General features: G+C 41.1%; 1 long non-coding RNA gene across 1 annotated transcript in view; it reads right to left on the bottom strand.

Annotated features, from left to right (window-relative positions):
* Nucleotides 1-211: 211 nt before the first annotated feature.
* The window catches only part of LOC117352640, a 44,238-nt gene continuing 23,112 nt past the window's right edge, over nucleotides 212-21,337 (bottom strand). The window contains exons 2-3 of the long non-coding RNA XR_004537745.1: nucleotides 11,735-11,866; nucleotides 212-640 (exon numbers count right to left, since the gene is read on the bottom strand). This is a non-coding gene — a long non-coding RNA (uncharacterized LOC117352640). The remainder of the gene's footprint in view (nucleotides 641-11,734; nucleotides 11,867-21,337) is intronic.

Here is a 21,337-nt window from a genome sequence, read left to right as displayed (position 1 = left end):
GATAGGATAAAGGATGGTGCCAGAAAACTTAATACCAGCTCCGGAACTGATCTTTGATAAAGGTCAAAGAGGGATGAGCATTAGAAGAAAGGGCCTCGATGTGGTCTTGCAATCTCCTCTACAACAGCATCTGTTAATCTCTTATATCAGTCCCATAAAAAGAATTGCAATTTAATGAGATTCTAGCTTTTCCAGGATCAATCCGGGCTTCTTTAACTCTGTATTTCATTTTATACCGGATTTATTTTTCATGGTATCTGAAGCTATACACACAACTGATTGTCACTACTAGGAATTCATTCTAAGACATTGGCAATTCATTACTTTGATGCTCCAAAAGTTGATTTTCAAAATGAAAGAACATCTGTCTTCTATTCATCTGAATATGTTTGTGTTTGGAAAGAGGCCGTTGATTTTTTTTCCTGATGGATTTCTTTGATATAGATTTCTTTTGTTGCTGTGGAGCTGAGGTACTATTAATAATACAATAGTGGTCAGGATTCTTATTAGCAGCAAGAGCCTCTGAACACTGATCTTCAAATTTCATGTCTTATTGATCTTTCCACGGGTGCCTTTGAGTGTATATATACACATCTGCTTCTGTACTTTCTTCTTCATTCCTCTCTTCTGCGTCCTATTCCTATTTGGGAGGCAAATATGCTGACTTTTAATAGCAATTTCTAATGGTCAAAGTTATAGTAAAAAAAACAAACAAACCCCAAAACAAAACAAAAAAAAAACAACTGAGTTGCTTTTTCCTTACTGCAAACTTATACTCTGAGAATTTTCCAATAGGAATCTTTGTCATATGTAACAGTATGTAAACAGTAGTTTAGACATCTATGACATATGAGATTTTTGTAACCAAAGAAAACATTAGACAAATACGAAGACACCCCTACTAATTAGAAAATCTTTGAACAGTTTATAAAATGCGCTGAGAATTTATGCAGCCGCAGGTACTCAGGAGGTGGAGCAGATAATATAGACAAGACTGACTGCATGAACCCATTCCAGGGGGAAAGTTATCTGTGTGGGCTACTGTTAATTTGGGTTGTTTTAGCACAAGGTCTCCTTGCATAAAATAGGAACCTGTGCTAAACTAACCCAATTTAACAGTTGCGTTAAATTAATAATTTCCCCTTCCCCCCTTAATCAGATATGCTCTTGCAATCTGCTATTCATTTTGGATTGTAACTCTACAGGTATCCAAAACTCATAGGTGTCAGAACAGGAGAGACCACGGGGGCCATGTCATCCCCCAAAATTTGCAACTGTAAGTACGGTTCTCCCTACTCTCCCACCTACCACCTCCACGCTGCTATAATTTAAAATCTTCAGGCAGCTGGCGGCACAATGAAGCGAGCCTCCTGCTGTCGGCCTGCCCTGAAGTGTTCTTTCTGCAACATCCTGCCTATACGGGAAAAGGAAGTGCTGCAGAAAGGACACTTCCGAGGCAGGTCAACAATGGGAGGCTCGCTTTGTTGTGCCACTGGCTGCCTGAAGAATTTAAATTACAGCAGTGGGAGGTAATAGGTGAGGAAGTTGGGAACTGGGGAGAGGTTGTACCACAGGATCCAGCTGACAGGGGGGGTTGGGATTGGGAATGAGGGAAGGACAGATATTACATGGATTGGAAGGGGTTTGGGAAGGACGGATGCTGCACGGGCTGGGAGGGTGTTGGGAAGGACAGATGCTACACGGGCTGGGGGTTAGGAAGGGAGAGAAAGAGAGATGCATGGGTGGGGAAGGAAAGAGATGCTGCTAGTGGGTGAGGGAAGAGAAAAAGAATTGTTGGACATAGGTGTGTGGAGTGGGAGGGAAAGAGATGGTATACATGGGGAAAGGAAGAAAGGGGAAATTAAACAATATAGGGATCAATTTTCAAAGCAATTTAACCAGCCAGAAATGATCCATTGATATTCAGCGGCACTTAACCAGTTAATGCCACTGAATATCACCACAGACTTCTAAACGGAATCATTTGGTCATCAAAAGTGAAGCTTGAGTCTGGAGGCCGACTTGGTCTTATGTGTTTAAGTGCCGATGTTCAGCACTTAGCTGCCTAACGTAAGTGTCTATATTGGACTACATAAAACACAGTCCTATCTTTTATGCAATGTTGCTTAGGCAGTTAAGTACTGAATATCTTACTTAACCACATAAGAGATAGCCAGCTGCATAAACCCAGATAATCAATGCTGGTGCCCGGACTTGGCCTGGCATTGAATTTCCATAAACAACACTGCCACCATCTGAATATCTACCGCATAGGTACAAGAATTATTCAATGAAAAGGCAAAAACTAGAAGGAATCTTGGGTGATTAGGGAGAGGTATGGCCAGTAGGGAAAAGGAGGCATCGACACCCCTGTAAAAGACACTGGTGAGACTTCATTTAAAATATTGTGTACAGTTCTGGAGACCGCATCTTCAAAAAGATATAAACAGGATGGAGTTAGCACAGAGGAAGGCTACTAAAATGGTCAGTAGTCTACATCATAAGGCATATGGTGACAGATTTAAAGAGCTCAGATTTAAAGAGCCTGTGTATGCATACTTTGGAGGAAAGGCAGGAGAGGGGAGTAAAAATCATTTATAATGCAAAGAAATATGACCACATTTCCCCTCTTCTGCATAAGGCACATTGGCTACCTATCGAGCACCAAATCAGTTACAAACTTCTTTTAACCTTCAAAACCCGATTATACAATCAACTAGAATTTATTGATAAACTACTTATTCCATATAGCCCAGTAGTCTCAAACTCAAACCCTTTGTGGGGCCACATTTTGGATTTGTAGGTACTTGGAGGGCCGCAGAAAAAATAGTTAATGTCTTATTAAAGAAATGACAATTTTGCATGAGGTAAAATTCTTTATAGCTTATAAAACTTTCCTTTAACAATTACAAGGAAAGATATATAAACTATAAAGTTTTACCTTATGCAAAATTGTCCTTTCTTTAATAAATCGCTTAGTAAAGTATGGATAGGCGATTCATCAAATTAATAAAATAAACATAAACATAATAAGACATTAACTATTTTTTCTGCGGCCCTCCAAGTACTCTATTTTTTCTGCAGCCCTCACATTTAAAGTTTAATATCTTTTCTTTCTCAAAACTGACACATTTCAATCACTATATTGAAAATAAAATCATTTTCCCTATCTTTGTTGTCTGGTGACTTTATTTTTCTGTACTTTCAACTATGTTTCCAGGGCCTTCTTGTCCTTTGACTGTTTTTCTCTCTGTCTTCACATTCTGCCTTGCATCCATCTTTGGCATTAACTTAATGTTCAATTTTTCTGCTTTCTTTTCAAAATCTACGTTTCCATGTCTTCCCTTCCCTTCCTATCTCTCTCTTCTTCCATCCTATTTCCATGGTCTGGCATCTCTTTCCTTCCTTTCTCTCCCTCCCTCCTTCCTTCCTTTCCCCTGGTCTGGCATCTGTCTCCTTCCCTTCCCCCATGCCCTGGCATCTCTCCATCCCCCTCCATGGTCTGATATCTCCTTTCCTTCCCTCCCTCCCATGAACCTGGCTTCTTTTGTTCCTCTCCTCCCCCTTCTCCTTCCTTCCCTCTCTTTCCCAATTGGGCGCAGCAGCAACAGAAGCAGCATTTCCCTTCCCCCTTTCCTGTGCAGGAGAGGCATTTCTCTTCCCCTTTCCCTCCCTATCCCTTTCCCTGTACAGCAACAGCAGCAGCATTTCCCTAGGGTCCCCCTTTCCTTTGCAGCAGAAGCATTTCTCTTTCCCCTTCCGTTCCCTTCCTTGTGGAGCAGCAGCGTGTCTGGCCAGCTCAGTTGATCTTTCCATTCAAAGCCACGGGTGGCAGCTCCTCGCGAGATCCGTGCTTGCATCTGAAGCCTCTCTGATGTTGTGACATGCAGGAGTGGATAGTGCGAGGAGCCGCCAACCCGTGGCTTTGAACGGAATGATGGACTGAGCCGGCCAGACAGGCTGCTGCTCCAAAAGGAAGGGAAGGGGGAAGAGAAATGCTGTCTTGATCGCGTCCAGACCGCGGGCCGCAAAATAGACCTGGAGAGCTGCATGTGGCCCGCGGGCCGCGTGTTTGAGACCGCTGATATAGCCCATCCAGATCTCTCTGTTCTGCAGCTCACAATCTCCTTAACATTCCATCCTTAAAATATATTAATATTTTAAGATCCAATAATTTTGCCGTAATAGCACCTTCTCTTTAGAATTCCATTCCCAACTATATAAGAACATAAGAACATAAGCAATGCCTCTGCTGGGTCAGGCCTGAGGTCCATCGTGCCCAGCAGTCTGCTCACGCGGCGGCCCAAAAGGTCCAGGACCTGTGCAGTAATCCTCTATCTATACCCCTCTATCCCCTTTTCCAGCAGGAAATTGTCCAATCCTTTCTTGAACCCCAGTACCGTAATCTGCCCTATTACGCTCTCTGGAGGCGCATTCCAGGTGTTCACCACACGTTAGATAAAGAAGAACTTCCTAGCATTCGTTTTGAATCTGTCCCCTTTCAACTTTTCTGAATGCCCTCTTGTTCTTTTATTATTCGAAAGTTAGAAGAATCTGTCCCTCTCTACTCTCTCTACTACTCTTCTGTAGGCCCTTTCAAAATTAAATTGAAGACTTTCCTATTCATAGAGCTTTTGAGACCTAACTGCCCTCGTTAGGGCAACAATTTATTTGTTATTTTTCAGGTCTACCCTTTCCTTATTGTTTTTCCCTTATTTGTTATTTTCTTTACCAATTGTAGTTCTCCCCTTCTTCCTATTGCTACTTTTATTTGTCTGGTGTATGTGCGTTTGTTTTTATTGGCATATGATTTTACTGACATATCCCCCATAATGATATGTTCTGTTTTTAATCAATTGTTTTTATGTCATTGTATGCTCATATGAATTTTATTGTTTCTAAGTCATTGTATGTTGACAATTAATTTTTGAATTTCAGATTAAGCTTTATAACAATTTTTTAATAAAACCTTGAAACCTTGAGACATTTAAATACCTTTGTGGCATAAATACTCATGAGGTGAAAGGAAACTGCAGAGTGAGAGGGCATGGGGTGGAATTAAGAGATAATAGGCTCAGGAGTAATCTAAAGAAATACTTTTTGCAGAAAGGATGGTAGATGTGTGGAATAGTCTCACAGTAGAGGTGGTGGAGACAAAGACTGTGTCTACATTTAAGAAAGTGTGGTACAAGCATGTGGGATCTCTTAGGGAGAGGAGGAGATAGTGGATGCTGCAGATGGGCAGACTGGATGGGCCATTTGGCCTTTATCTGCCATCATGATTATATGTTTCTAAATAGGAGGGCTTTTCATAAAACCCTTTCTAAATCCTAGTCACAGATTTTGAAATAAGCAACATATTTCTTGCAGGTATATCTAGGCAGGAGTTTTTGCAAATTGCCTGACTTTAGATCCAGTTGAAGATCTGGATTTGACTCCCAATCCATACCTCTTCTCCCCAGACAGGCAGGACCTGGGAATGCTTTGAAAGTAGTGTTCACAGCCTTTGGGAAGAGTCATCCTAGTCTTCCCTCAGTGGCAATGCCTAGTGCTATTCATTGGTAATATTTCACAGAGAGCCAAGATTTGTGGTCACAGGCTTAGGAATTTTTGTGTTAATAGCCAGGTTGTACTTGAGAAGGAGATGATTCCAAATTATGGCTCATCATTATAGCCCAATAGCTAGATGTTGGTTCTAATGAACTGGATGCCCAAACAGCAGAAGGAGAAAACAGTTTGGCGAAAAAGGAGATGAAAATGTAACACTGATAGATTCACATCTATTATGAATATTTAGACTGTTTTATTGAAAAAAATATGCAGAAATACTTAGACTACGTAGATCATTTATGCCAAATATTAAGAACTAACTTGATGTATACCAGTCTTCAGCCTAAAAATTATATAAACAATTCTAATTTTTAACTCTCATCTGTCACTGCTACTTGATTCAAAAATGTACTATGATTTTACATAATAGGATTTAAGTATGATTGCATTCTTTGCCTTTTTATGGATTCTTCCTTGAAGTGATTTTATGTAAATGATTTGTTGCTAAAAATGTGGTATCAAAACAAGGTGCATACAAGAAAGTCAATAGATGACCTATATAATTTCATCTAAAATTATGAGTGATATATTTAGAAGGTGGTTATATGTGGTTTTGAAAGCTCACGGACATCCTCATTGGATCCTGTTTTTTTATTTTTGACTCATCAAAATTCAAACTGAGGAAAGAAGAGGAAACCTTAAGAACAATAAAATACCACCAAGACAACTGCCTTTTGCCATGAAACTGAAGTGGAGATGGAGCAATGCCTAACTCTGACCATCTTGAATAGGCTGAAGGGTGGTAGGGATAGGACTGTTCTTAGCACTTGCAAACTCAAGTGTCTATAGTGATCATGCTCACATTTCTTTCTCTTTGTTTCTTGCAAGATAAGAACATAAGAATAGCCTTACTGGGTCAGACCAATGGTCCATCAAGCCCTGTGGCCCGTTCGCATGGTGGCTATCTGCGGGTAACAGTCACCGTGTCATTCTCTAGGAAGAGCAACCCCTCACAACACAATCAAATTCCACTGAAATCTCATTTTCCACGTTATAGCCAAAAATCCTCAATAAGTGTAAATATTGTAAGTTTCTGCACAATAAACCAGCTGCAAGACTAAATCTGCTCTCTATCTAGGTCTTACAGAGATAGTCTACAATTAAAGAAATCAAGTTTAGAAAATTTAGGGTTACCATATTTTTCTCCATTCCGCCTCCAGCCCCTTCTCAATCTACCCCAAGCCCCGTCCTGCCCCACCCCCACATAGCCTCCTATCTTTTTCTGGACAAGCTCCAGCTGCGTCTGGAGGGCCTGGAGCTTGCACAGATGTGTGTGACATCATCCGTGCATGCTCAGAGGCCCTCCAGATGTGGCCAAGGTTGGTCAGGGCTTTCCAAAACCTGGACAAATGCTGGGTTTTGGAAAGTCCCTCCGGGAGTCTGGACAGTACTCTAACAAGAGGACATGTCCAGGTTTCACTGGATGTCTGGTAACCTTAAGAAAATTAGCAGCATGAAAGACTAGAGTCAGTTTCAAAAGGTTATCCCCTCCAGTATCAGTTAGCCAGAAAGGGCTAGAAAGCTTTTTTTTTTTTTTTTCCAGGAACCAGCATTTTTAAAATTTCTCTTTCACCTTCTTTTTTTCAGGACCTAAACACACTCCTGTTTCATGTTTGTTATGCTGCTTTTTGCGACCAGAATTTCACTCACCTACTCTGTTTCCACATCAAACACAGCTGACCAGCAACAATGGCTCCTAAAATATATTCTTTTCTACCAAAAAGGGCTTCCTTTCGAGAAGAATAAACAGAAAGCAGCCTTCTCCTCAGAACTCTGGCTTCAGCTCCATATCCAGCTAAAATCCCTATTTGAACCTACTGCTTGAACTTTCATCTAATCAAATTGCTTTTAACTTTCCAGGTCTCCTGCTAATTCTCATTCTGGAGCTTTCCTGCAAGCATGATTTCTTAATATACATACTCAGCACAAACAATATTTGCAGATTTTTTAACAAGCAATGCTATTTATTTTTATCACTCTCAAGCCACACTTATACATTCCTTCAAGCCTCTTCTCTCCATTTGGACATTGTACAAGCTCACCCCATGGTACAAGCTCACCCCCAAGAGACGTATATCACTGGCTCTAGTCCCTGAAATAGTCTCATCACTGCCAAAGTCTGCCTCCCTTCCTGAAACCAGGATCTTGTTATTCCCATATTCACTACAGTTAACAGTATACAAGAGTACCCTTGTGTCTGTACCACTAGTAAATGGGCCTGCCTTTTTGGGTTGTTCCTATATGCCACTCACTTCTGTGAAGCCTCCCTGCTGGCTTGGCCCATGTCCTTCTCCTCTTTCCTTCTCCATTTCTCTGCTCTGAATTATGATTTATTGGCTTAATATACTGTCTTTAGTTTATATTCAAGCCAAAAATATTTTAAATAAATTTCAAGGCAGCTTACAATAAAAGGTAGGATAATAGACAAAAACCCTAACCCCCCAAAACTCCAAACATTTCTAACTCCCACTCAGCATAAGATACATATGATTAATTTTGCTGGATCTAAGAATTAGAAACGTATGGCTTGAGCTCTGGATGTAAGAATTATAAATTTTATTTCTTGGGCTGAGCTCTGAAAGAATCAAAGAATCATAAAAGTATGGCAGAATATCTGAATTTAAGAATTAAATTCCTTAAACTGACCTCTGAAAGACTCTGTCATCAGAGCACTGAAAGCCTCCAAGATATGCACAACAAAAGGACATCGGCCACTGCAACAGACCTTCAGTCTTTAACATATGCACAACAATCAAAGGAGCAGAAATGTTAGCAACCTCCAATCTCCACGGATAAAACTTAGCAATCAGAGGTTGGAATGAGACAAAAGCCATTGGACATTTCCAGACAATGACCCTCTTGAAATCTAATCAGGGCTCTGCCCAGCTAGGAAGCATGTGACCAGCCAAACCAGATGGCATCACCAAACCAATTTTGAACTAAACTCTTGAAATATGATTGGACTGCTACATATCACGTGACTTGTAGCTCCCTTCCTCTTGGGATCGCTGCTGGACCTGGACATTTCACCTAGGCAGATGACATAATAATCATACTACCTATAACGGATGCATTAGACAACACCCTTACTATTGTCAAAAAATGTGTCCACATCAAAGAAAACTGGACCTCAACCCACCGCCTCAAATAACAACGTTACACTCCAAGGATTAAAGTAGATGACACAGACTTTCCATTAGAACTACAATCCCGAATCTTAGGAGTAGAAATTGATAACCACCTATCCATGAAAAGCCACGTACAATCAATAATAAAACAATCTTTCCTTGTGATGAGAAAGCTAAGATCCATCAGAAAATACCTCAAAACAAAGGCCTTCTGAATTGTAGTGCAATCTCTAATCGTATCCCGACTAGACTACTGTAATGTAATACTAGTTCTTTGCTCTAAAACATTGCCATCATGTCTACAACTAGCTCAAAATGCAGCAGTAAGACTCATATATGGACTAAGAGAATTGGAACACCTACAATGAAACTATATGGAACTACATTGGGTGCCCATAACCGCAAGGATCAAATTTAAATTAGGCATTACTGCCTTCAAGATCCTGAGAGGGAATGCCCCCAACTACTTAACAGAGCTGGCCACCCTACTTCAGGAACCCTCCAACAGATATTCCAACAGAAATCTTTTCAACTTAAAATTCCCAGCATGCAACAATATAAAATCTAACAGGCAAATCACTTATCCATCCAATATCAATTAGCAAAATGCTGGAACCAAATACCATTTACAATACGATCCTGTGATCACTATCTCAGGTTCAGAAAGCTTTTAAAAGCATTTCTAAACCAGGACAGGTATCTAGCCCTGAAGAAAATAAAATGGTAATTGTAAAAGCCCATTTCTAAACTTCCTAATGCAACTCTTGGGACATAACAACAAGCCAATAACGATGACTTAAATATAATTATGTATTTGTAACTATGACCTAACTGTATTAATAATTGTACTGATCTACCTGTACTAGCAACCCTATTAAATGTTTGTAGTAAACTGTCCATTATAACTTCCTAAGTAACTGGTCCAACTTTTCGTAATGTAATCCAACCTTAAACTGAATAGGTAAGGGCTGAACAGAAAACCTGCAACACACCTTGCTGGACATCTCCTTTGCATCTAACTCTCCATGTTCCACTCCCAGTCATTCTGCAACTGAAGAACTTTTGTTTCACAAGAGACTATCATTTCCTCAAGCTATCCTCTGCAGACATAAGACCTCCATTACCAGAGTGAGTTACTTTCTCCCAGTATAATTAATCATTCAGTTTTTCTAGCAACATTTTATCTTGTGGCACATTCCCCTTGTGTAAAGATCCCTAAATTTCCAGAACTAAATTTATTGCAATGCCTGCATAATATTGTAAATAAACTTGCTCTGTAAAATCAGACCCTAGCTATTTCTTAATACTCTAAGTTTATGTTCTTAAATATTACACAGAGCTAAGTTATAAGCAGGTAGTGCCTTCCCCAACTTAACATCTAATTTATATTATATTTTCATAGCTATATATATATCCATCCTACCATTCTTTCTGCAAGAAACTCCCCAACCCCTATATGTCCTGTTTGTCCAAATTAGCTTGTAAGCTCATCTGAGCAGTGACCATTTATCATAGGAGCTGAAAAGACTCCTTAACTGTGTCCAGAAATGGGTCATTATACACTTCCCCTTCTGTATTCGCGGTTTCCATATCTACGGTTTCGATTATTCGTGATTTTATGCCAAAAAAATCATTTTCATTTTTCAGGCTATTTTAAGCCCTGTGAGTCCCCCCCCCCCCCTTTAAGCCTTATCTGGTGGTCTAGTGGGTTTTCAGGCAGATGCAATGTTCCCACGCTCCTGCCCCACCCTCGAGAGACGACAGGAGCTCAAGGCAGCCATTTCCTGTGAGCGATCTGCATGGGGCAGGAGCGTGGGAAGATTGCTCCTGTCTGAAAACCCGCTAGACCACCAGGTAAGGCTTAAAGGGGGGGGAGGGCTTACAGGGCTTAAAAAAGCCAGGGGGAAGCAGGAGTTAGGGGCAGAACCGACACAAATATTTGCAGTTTTTTAATATTCGCGGGCCGGCTCTGCCCCTAACCACCATGGATACGGAGGGAGAAGTGTAAAAGGAAAGTGAGGAGTGAGATCAAGGCTTTTGGTTATCCTGATTCTCCTGCCTGAGCCCTAGTACTGAGGTACTGACTCCTGAGGTACTGACTGCTTGTGGAGGAAAAGTCTGAGAGGGTTTGCCAGAAGAATAGACAACAGAGTGAGAGGAGAGAAAGTGGAACCTGGAGAGATAAAATATAAGAGACTTTACTTTTCCAAGGGGTCACCAGGAGAGGACAGAACAAGGAGCATGTGGAGACCCATCTGCAGAGGGTTTAGACAGACTGCATCCCCAACTTGTGTTGCAGGCGAGATTGGTTGAAGCTACTGAGCCTAGAGCAGTGATTCCCAACCCTGTCCTGGAGGAACACCAGGCCAATCGGATTTTCAGGCTAGCCCTAATGAATATGCATGAGAGAGATTTGCATATGATGGAAGTGATAGGCATGCAAATTTGCTTCATGCATATTCATTAGGGCTAGCCTGAAAACCCAACTGGCCTGGTGTTCCTCCAGGACAGGGTTGGGAATCACTGGCCTAGAGGTCCAATGGCGGGAAAAAAGAGGAGTCACAAAGTTGAAGTGGACTGTAAAGTTAGGCATATGAGAACCTGCTTCAGGTTCCTAACCCAAAGAGCTTAGCTGGCATCAGGACTGTGAGTGGGACTAGGGCTACATTAGCAATTACACATTCTGTATATCATCCTGAATGGCATGTTAAATATAATTTTAGAATGTACTGTATACTAAAAAAAAATAAAAAAGTAAGATCTTCATACTAAGGGGTATTTTTACAACGGTACACAAAATCCTTTAGAAAACCTTAGTAAAAGGACCCCTAAATTTGTTTTAGTGAATTGTCCCTCACGCTACTTTAAAAAATGTTGTGTTTTAATAATTGTACGTATACTCTGTATTTATTTCTTTGATTCATTTCAGTGCAGCTCTTCAGTTACTATAGCAACAGTACAAGAAGGGCAGTCTCAGCTGCATACAATCTACTTACAGGCTATCTGGTCAAAGGCAGTGGCAGCAGCTGCCACTTCAAAGACATCACTGGAAGGGCAAACTGGAAGAACAGCCTCGGGGTTCTCTGGATACCCAACTGTATACCCATGGATTGTGCATGAACATTCACCTAGGTCAAAAACCATTTCCATCAATCTCCAGATTTTACAACTCACTAGTAATCTGTTGAGGCTAAATTCCAGCATTTTAGGTGTATTTCTCTGTAAAGGGTCAGTCCAAAAACATATAGATACACATAGCTCTTTGCTTGCACATACGGCATACTCAAACATACAGTTTATATGTAGATGGAGAAAAGCAGGGTTGTGCCAGCAGAGACCCGACTCCCATGGCATTGAAGAGTAGAACATTAGGGTGCAGTGGACGGCATGCTCGAATAAATCACTCAATTAGATAATGGGGCTAATCTATGCAACACCTTATGAAGTACACATGCATATTTTTTATCTTCTTTCATTATTTCTATTTTTTTATTTCTTTGATTTTTGATCTTAGAAATGTATTACATATTTTTTTTTAGTTCAAAAATTTTATTGATTTTAATTTTTAATTTTAATCAGGTACTTTAGCTAGATTGTGAGCCTTCGGGACAGATAGAGTAGTTTTTCTCAAATACCTAATTTCATTTTAGTTTGATACATTGTAAACCGCTTAGGTCAGTAAAATGCAGGAGCAGTATATAAAATCTAAAATAAACATAAACATATTTAAACATTATTCCAGCTCGAATAGGGAACCAATCACATGATCATATTTCCTTAATGAAAAATATCAGCTGAACTGCTGTGTTTTGTGCTGTTTGCAATTTAACTGAGGAAAACCTAGGCAAATAACATTGCATTAGTCAAGATTGATTGATACCAGTATATAGAGTGTGAGGTCTCTATCTCGGGATAGGCCCAGACAGCTGGCCTACCTCAGGTGCTAAGCACCAATGCTTGATCAATCTGAATTGTGATTCAAGAAAGTACCTTTGAATAGCACGCAACTTTCATAATGTTAAAACACTTTTCTTAGAACTGTAGACACAGGAAGTTGTAATGACAGCCCTACATCTAGATCAGGGATTTCAAAGTCCTTCCTTGAGGGCCGCAATCCAGTCGGGTTTTCAGGATTTTCCCAATGAATATGCATTGAAAGTAGTGCATGCACATAGATCTCATGCATATTCATTGGGGAAATCCTGAAAACCCGACTGGATTGCGGCCCTCAAGGAGGGACTTTGAGACCCCTGATCTAGATGAACTCCCAAAATCCTTAATGTAGGAACAAAGGAAAAGGTTTGATTAACCATAATTCCTGTCTCTATATTAGAAGGGTTCCTTCAAAGATGATATTTTTAAAGGAAATATACTTAGAATTTACGTAATTCAAATTATTGTAATGTATATCCCAAGTCTCAATCAACATTCAAATTGATTTAAAGGCCTCAGTAACACACCTCCTCCGTCCAGCATTTAATTTTTAGCAGTAGGGATTCATGTGAAAACATCACTGGCCCATACAATTTTACAAAATATCATAAATTTTTTTTTTTTAGATATGTAATAATTTAGAGAATTAAATTATCTTAGATATTCTTAAATATTCTTCAAAGAATTTGGCCAGGGGAAGGTGGGATATGATATGTTTCACCTCAGCTTTATCAAGAATCTGCCCCAAAGCCGCTTTCTGTCACCTGACTCACTAGTATCTTATATAGTCAGAATGCCCACTTACTCATTCCTTGACCATCTGGACTCCACACACACACACTGACCCCCCTCCCGCCTGTGAAGATTGGCAAGAAAGATGCCCACTCCCTCCTGCCTCGACCACATGAACCCCCCCCCATACACACACCAACCCCCCCATTAAGATCAGTAAGAAGGAAGCCACTCCCTCCTGCTTCAGCCACACTGACTCCCCCCCCCACACACACCCCAAAACCCTCCCTGTGAAGATCAGCAAGACAGATGCCCACTCCCTCCCTAACTTGGCCACCCAGACCTTCCACACACACCCCTCAACCCAAGTCCCCCATACCTTATTTAGATGACCAGCATGAGGGATACCCATAGGCCCGCCTCTTCAAAATGGCAGGCGTTCCCCTTCCCGTTACATCCTGGCATGTCCCGAGAAGGGCCTAAGACTGATTGGTTCGGGTGCCTAACCAATCAGAGTCTTAGGTCCCTTCCAGTGCATCCCAGGATGCATCGGAAAGGGGAAGGCCTGCTAATTTGAAGAGGCAGGCCTGTCAGAAGGAGGAGGTGGGCATCCCTCCTGCTGATCATCTACAGTAAACATGAGGTACAGGGAGGTGGTGCAGGGGGTGTGGGGGAGTCCAGGTTGTTGAGGCTGGAGGAAGTAGACTTCCCACATGCCGATTTATGGTTTGGTTTTTAAAGTTCAGGAGTGAGTGTGGGGGAGGAGGGCCGTTGTCAGGCGGGCCTGACACACCTTTTTTTTAAAATGCGGACAGATGTGCATATGTAACACTTAACTGTTTAGCGCTTTTTTAACACTACAGCCACCTCCAAACCTGTTAGTGATTTTGGAGCATTTTGGAGCATATAAAACCGGCACTTCATTTTGTGCATCACCAAGGCATCGCTTGGAGTGCTCGTTTTAATATTAATGACCTCATTATACAATATTATACATTTGCATAGCAGAGTTGGAAGAACGGAAAAGACAACAGGGCGCCATTACGTTTAGCGTCAATCATTAAATGCAGGGTGAGTTTTGAGCATATGGGCCTCAATAACTCTTCAGCCCTGCCGAATAACTCCTCTCTATTTTTCTTCCCAGTATTTGTGAGTTTGAGACACTATCTTTGAGCTGGAGACAAACATCAGAAAAAGTAACAGCCCTCCCAGACTGCATGTGACTCAACTGCAACTTCTTACCTGTCCATGATGCATCACAGCAAGTCATCTGCATACCAGGAAGAGCTGTTTCACACCTTCCCTGATGCCCACCTTCCAGGGCTGAATTAAGAAACCAAACCTTTGAGTTCTGAACTGACCAATGCAGTGCTGTGCTTTTTTCGTGCTCCAAATGACACTGGTGTCTCAGATCAAGCACCGAGTCCACTGGCACTCTCCTCCTGGGTGCTATAGATTGTGTTTGTGTTGCTGCCTGCTAGAAGTGGCCTGGGTCACCATTATCACAGAGCAAGGAGAAGAGACCTGTCATTAAGTCCAAGATCTCTTTTTTTGTTTGGACACTGCTGGGAGGCTGACAGGAGAGTTTAAGGAGCAAGATGGTTTGGTGAGAAGGGCTTGGTGCAGTGGGGTACAGAGATGAGTGTGGAGTGAAACTGGATTTTGGAACGGTAAAAGAATAGGGAACACAAAGGGAAGAACAGCGCAGATGGTGGGGGCAGGAATGAGAGGGGGCTAAGGGGAAGAAAGAAGGGCATGGGATAGGAGTAGGATAGAAAGAGGAGAATAGAAGGTAACAAGAGAAGAAAAGACAGGGGAGGAGGCAGTAATAGGAAGAGCAAGGAAAGTTTGAGGCACAAGAAAGGAAGAATGTACGGAGGGGGCAGAAAGGGCAATGTATGGGATGTGGTCAGAATAGGAAGAGAGGGAGTATGACAACAGAGTGTGAAGAGAAGGTAGTGGAGAGGGGAAAGGGGATATCAGAATAAGGGAAAGGGTAGTTAGTGTGAGGTGTAAAGATGGAAGACAAGAGTGGGGAAAAACACAAGGAAAAGAGGATGCAGCAGGGGGAAAGAGGGTTGGGAGGGGATACAAATTGTAGGGATGAAAGGTGTTATGTTGAGGCTGCTAAGCATTTCTTTTTGTTTTATTAGAGGTGCAACGTTGAGGCTGTCAGACCTGTCTTGTCTCCATGGGGTGTGGAAACTATTATACTGGGGATGCTCAGCCTCTCTTGTTATTTAGTTAGTGTGGGAGGTGATCACCAAGCCCTTTTTGTGTTTGTGGAAGTAGATGGGGTTGTGTTAAGACTGCTAAATCCAATTTGTTTCTTTGGATGGAGTAGGTATATTCTTTTGATCACCCATTGTTGAGTTTTTTGGAGTGGAAGGACCTGTGCTCATGCTGCCAAACCCCTCTTGTGTTTGGCCCATTTACGGAGTCCCCAACTGCAAATATCATCACATGCTACTGCCTATTAACATATGCCTTACAATGTACAACAGTATGGCATAGTATGCAACTCAGTAAAACATCTTAATAGACAGCTTAGGGTATAAGCGAAGGTGGAACATATAGATAGAAGCCAGAGGAAGAATATAGGGGATCTAACAAAGAAAGTTGCACATGAGGTCAGAAAGCTACATGAATATGATCTCAGCTAAGGTAAGAGTGGATAAGCAAATTGTACTATAGTAGGTGCAGCTGGTGGTAGTCCTTGTATGTATGCAATTGGTGGGTTAATTGCTTCTTCCATTATCAGTCTTATGTTGAGCAAAGCCATCAGGGAGTGCATTTTCTAGAGAGTGGAGGCTACTCTGGAGAAGACTCATTGGCAGGTATTTCAAAGGATCCCAAAATGTCCCTCTAACATAAGCACATAAGCACTGCCTCTGCCGAGTCAGACCATAGGTCCATCATGCCCAACAGTCCGCTCCCGCGGCGGCCCCCAGGTCAATGACCTGTAGTGATCTATTACTCAAGAGCATTTTGTCTTGTATAGTAACCCTCTAATTGTACCCCTGGATTCCCTTACCCTTTAGGAACTTGTCCAATCCCTTTTTGAAACCCAAAACTGTACTCTGCTCAACTACCCCCTCTGGAAGCACATTCCAGGTGTCCACCACCCTCTGGGTGAAGAAGAACTTCATATGGAAAGTTTCTGAAGTCCCAGCTCCAAACCTATGAAAGTAATGAGGTGATCAAGGCTTATTTGGGCTTTCTGGCACTTCTTGAAGAAAAGGAAACGGTGTCATGGCTCCAACCTTCCTCACCTGCTGCCTTCCTGGTATTTCACTATCTCTTTCTCCCTCTCCCAATGATTACTATAAATTATTTCTATAGCTTTGCTAGATGTATGCAGTGCTGTACACATTATATGCAGATACTTTTTCTGTCCCTAGTGGGCTTTCAATCTAAGTTTTTGTACCTAGAGCAGTGTATTGCAAGCTGTATGCCACCGGAGATTAAGTGTGCCGCGAGACGCCGGGAAGGAGGAGTGGCGCCAGCACCAGCTGACTGCCTCTCACGGTGAAAGACACATCCTGTAGGCAGTCAGCTCTCCTCCTCCCTGGTTTCTCTCCTCCTGTCCGCGTGTCTTCTTTCATAGCATCCCCCACTGGCGTCTCAGGGCCCTGTCCGGAGGATCTCTGCCCATGCGCAGACGCCGATGTGATGATGTCACGTATGTGTGTGACATCATCATGTCGACGCCCACGCACTTCCGGGTGCCCTCGAGCTGCGGCTGCCGGTTTAGAATTCCTATGAGCATCCAAGCTGTTACCGCCACGGCCGGTGCTAAAAACGCTAGCACAGCTTTGTAAAGGAGGGGGGTTAATGATGCACTTACTGGCCTATCTTTCAGAATCCAATTTTTTTTTAAAAGACTCTCTCTCTAAATTGATTTCCCTACTACCTGAGGATGCTAGGGATTTTCTTCACAATGAGTTCTAGCTAAATAAACAAAAGCATGATTAAAATTCCCTATTTAATTTTCCACCGAGATCAAACTGAAATCCCTAAATTATGACGGGCACTCCTCACAGCAGGTGTATTCTCTTTTTTAAAAAAATTCTTTATTCATTTTCAAACTTACAATAAGTGTGACATATGTTCAAACAAATTAACAATAAATACATCACTTAATAATCATCATTGGTACAAAACATAAACTCTTATCACCCCCCCCCCCCTTCCCACCCTTTCCTACCATATAATCAAATATCTTATAGAATATGTAATAATAAAATAACCCCCCTCCCCCCTCACTATTGAACTTGTAAATTTAAGGGAAACAATTTCATCTAAACAGTGCAATATTTTGTTAATGGCTCCCACACATCTTGAAATTTCCTGAAACATCCCCACTGTATTGCAATAAATCTCTCCATTTTATAAACATGACATAAAGAATTCCACCAGAAATTATAATTTCATCTACTCCAATCTTTCCAATTATACGTAATTTGTTGAATGGCAACACCAGTCATTATGAGTAATAATTTATTATTGTTTGTAGAAATCTGACTTTTTGCTCTCATTGCCATACCAAATAGCACAGTATCATATGATAATGCCACTGGGTTATCTAATAAACAATTAATTTAGTCCCAAATTTATTTCCAGAAATTCATAATAAATGGGCAATAGAATAATAAATGATCTAAAGTCCCTGCTTCTAGATGACAGTGCCAACATTTATTAGACATAGAGCTATCCAATTTTTGTAACCGAACAGGGGTCCATAACGCTCTATGTAACAGAAAAAACCAAGTTTGTCTCATAGATGCCGACACTGTACATCTCATCCTCCAAGACCAAGGTGTATTCTCATCATCCTGCCATCTCAATGACACAAGCTGCCAGCTTCCTTTCCAGTACACTCAGCCCAATTTTATAACTTCACACTCAGTGCACTGTAGCAGCATTCATACACTGTCATCATAATATAGAGGCCTTAGTGTTTTCCTTTCAAAGCTTAAGCCAAATTTAACAATTTTTTCCTACAGCTTTATCAATCTCTCAAAACTTGAAACTCTCACCTCTGCTGCTCCAGCATACAAAACAAATGCTGGCAAATTCCTCTCAGTTCTCACCAGCTGGTGTGCTCTCTTCTCTCACTAAAAAAAAAAAAACTTACAGGCACAAACTGGCAAATGAGCCTTAAATTTCAGTCAGACTGTGGAACTCACTGCTCAAACAAAAACAAGTTGTTCACTCACAAATTTCTAATACAGGTCTTTCTTACATCCATTTCTTTTTCTAACCTTTATTATTCAAATTCAGACTCCTTTTCACATATACCTCTCTCACAGGACCTATTCACACGCACACTTCCTTTCCTCTCTCTGACTTCTTTTTACTCAATTTATGCTGCTTACACTGTCATCCCCCAGTGGAAGTTTTGTAATTCTACAGCCAAGGTTGTTAGTTTTTCTTAATATCTACTGGCTGTGCTTTTAATTCCAACCAAGACAAGACTTGAAATGAAAGAGACACTAATACTGTAAAGAAACAATATACGGTAACTCTCACCCTATAACCTCATTGGATAAAGAACTCCTCCAGTAGGAAGTGATATATACAATTTTTTTTTTAAATTAATATAAGGAGATATCAGTGAATAAATGCTCACCAGCAAATAGAGTAGTTACAAAGGGGCGTTCAATAATTTATCTACCCGAGTATGAACGAAAGTAGCAAACGTGTTGAAAGAGTCTGAGCATGTTGTAACATGTCTCTAGGTTACTCATGCACAGTTGCTGCTCAGTGCAAGTCTAACATTCCAAGAGACAGGATGTCAGGAGAATCCTCATACAAATTAAGTAATAAACTGCAAGATTTAAAGCACCGTTAAGTGATAAAATTTCTCACAAAAGGAGGTTCAAGATGGCCGCTGAATGTCTAAACTGAGCGTCATGCGTTGGTGAGCTCCTTACTTACTTTTGGATTTCCCGGCGAACTTACCACAGGATGCCCAAGCGGAGGGGTCGGAGTACGGCTGGGGCCTCGCGGAGCTCCGTCGGACCCGGCTTGGGTAACATTGAGGAGCTGTTCCGTCGCATGCAGAGCTCCCTACAGTCGGAGGCGCTCCCGCTAGAGACGCCCCGAACGGGCAGAACAGAGACGATCTCTTTGGGACTTGAGACCACGCTAAGCCCCGACACAAGGGTTCCTCCCCCATGCCCTCAGGTTACCAGCTCCCCGCGGGCGGGAGAACTCTCCAAAGAGGGAGTGTGTTCTGCCCTGGAGGCCGTTGCAAACCATGGAGGGAGCAGGGATCCAGACTACATTTTCAAGAGAGTCTGTATGAAGAAACAGAGGATTCGACAGCAGAGGGGAGCGGACAGATCCAGGAGAGTGCTCAACAGGCAGTTTCACCAGAGGGAGAAGAATCTGCAGCTTACTCTTTTCATTTTCATAGACCCCATGAGGTAACACTTGAAACTATCTGGGACCTGGTTGCTAATATTCCTAATTTGTTAAAACCTTAATTAAATCAAATAGAAGAAAAAATAAAACATCATTATAAAGACATACAAGAGGTAAAACAGGAAACAACAGAGCTTAGAAAAGAGTTTGTCAGCATCAACCAGGAGTCATTTAAGTCCAAATAAATTTATGAAACATTAATTAAAGATAATACCAATCTTAGAAGAAAGTTAGAATCCTTGGAAAACTTTTCCCGTGGAAATAATTTAAGATTGGTAAATTTTCCCAAGGTCTTAATGATTACACCTCGGGAGATGTTGAAAAGATACATGATGGAAATTTTGGGTTTGTCTGAAAATATGATACCACCATTTACTCAAGTTTACTATCTTCCTATTAATCAACGGAAACAACAGCAAGAGGGTGAACAGGAAAATTTGGATGTGTCCACTATATTGGAATCCTCGAATACTGAAAAGGCAGTCCCAGCAACCCTATTATTAACAGTGGCATTGGCCCCGGACAAAAACTGGTTACTGAGACTTTTCTTTAAAAATAAATTGAAAATATTTTTAGGAATGCAGATACAAATGTATCCTGATCTTGCCAGAGAAACCCAGAAGCGTCGTAAAGAATTTCTATTTTTAAAGCCAGGGGTGTTGGCCCTAGGGGCAACTTTTTATTTACGTCACCCATGTATATTATTCTTCTCAGAAATTTGTCTTCTTTGATCCTTCCCAGCTGGTGACCTTCCTGTCGCTGTCTCGCTTGGACAAAGAAAAGGATGATAAGATCTAGCCCTAGATAGGAAGTTATTAAGGAGCTTTGAGCTCAGTTTAGATTAATCTTAGCATTCTTTGTTTCTTTTCTTAATTTAAACTGTCCCTTGTACATCTAGATCCTCAAAGTGGACTTGAGTTAAAAATTTAAGTAACATAATGGAGTTTTCTTTTTTTTTTCCTTTTGAAAATATGGATATGTATTATTCATTTGTTTCTTTGTTTTTTGTACTTTAATATCATGTACATGGTTATGTATCCTTAACTTAAATTTTTGCTTTCTGTACAAGTTTATACTTGATAATCAATTATAAAATGATAAATAAATAATTTAAAAAAAAAAATTCTCACAAAAGAAGGTAAAAAGCCAAAGGAGATCCATGAACGCATGACTGCAGTTTGCCCCATCATCCTACAAAGTAAAATTTTGCCGCAAGCAGTTTAAGGGGTGTAGCGAGCCCATTGAAGATGACCCTCACACTGGACAACCTGTGAAAACAACTTCCACAGAAATGTGGAAGGAAGTTGAGGATTTAATTTTGTCAGACAGACAAATGAAGTTTTCCTGAATAGCTGAAGAAATGGGCATCTCAGCAGGTACAGTTTGGAAAATAATTCATGAAAAGTTGGGCATATCCAAGGTTAGTGCAAGATGGGTTCCAAGAATGCTGATGCCATGTTAGAAGGCCATGAGGCTCCAGTGCCGTCATAAGAACTTGGAGATGC

The sequence above is a fragment of the Geotrypetes seraphini genome, chromosome 1 (assembly GCF_902459505.1).
Source record: "Geotrypetes seraphini chromosome 1, aGeoSer1.1, whole genome shotgun sequence".
Lineage (NCBI taxonomy): Eukaryota > Metazoa > Chordata > Amphibia > Gymnophiona > Dermophiidae > Geotrypetes > Geotrypetes seraphini.
The sequence above is the reverse complement of the archived record's forward strand: the minus strand, read 5'-3'. Positions and strand labels throughout refer to the sequence as shown.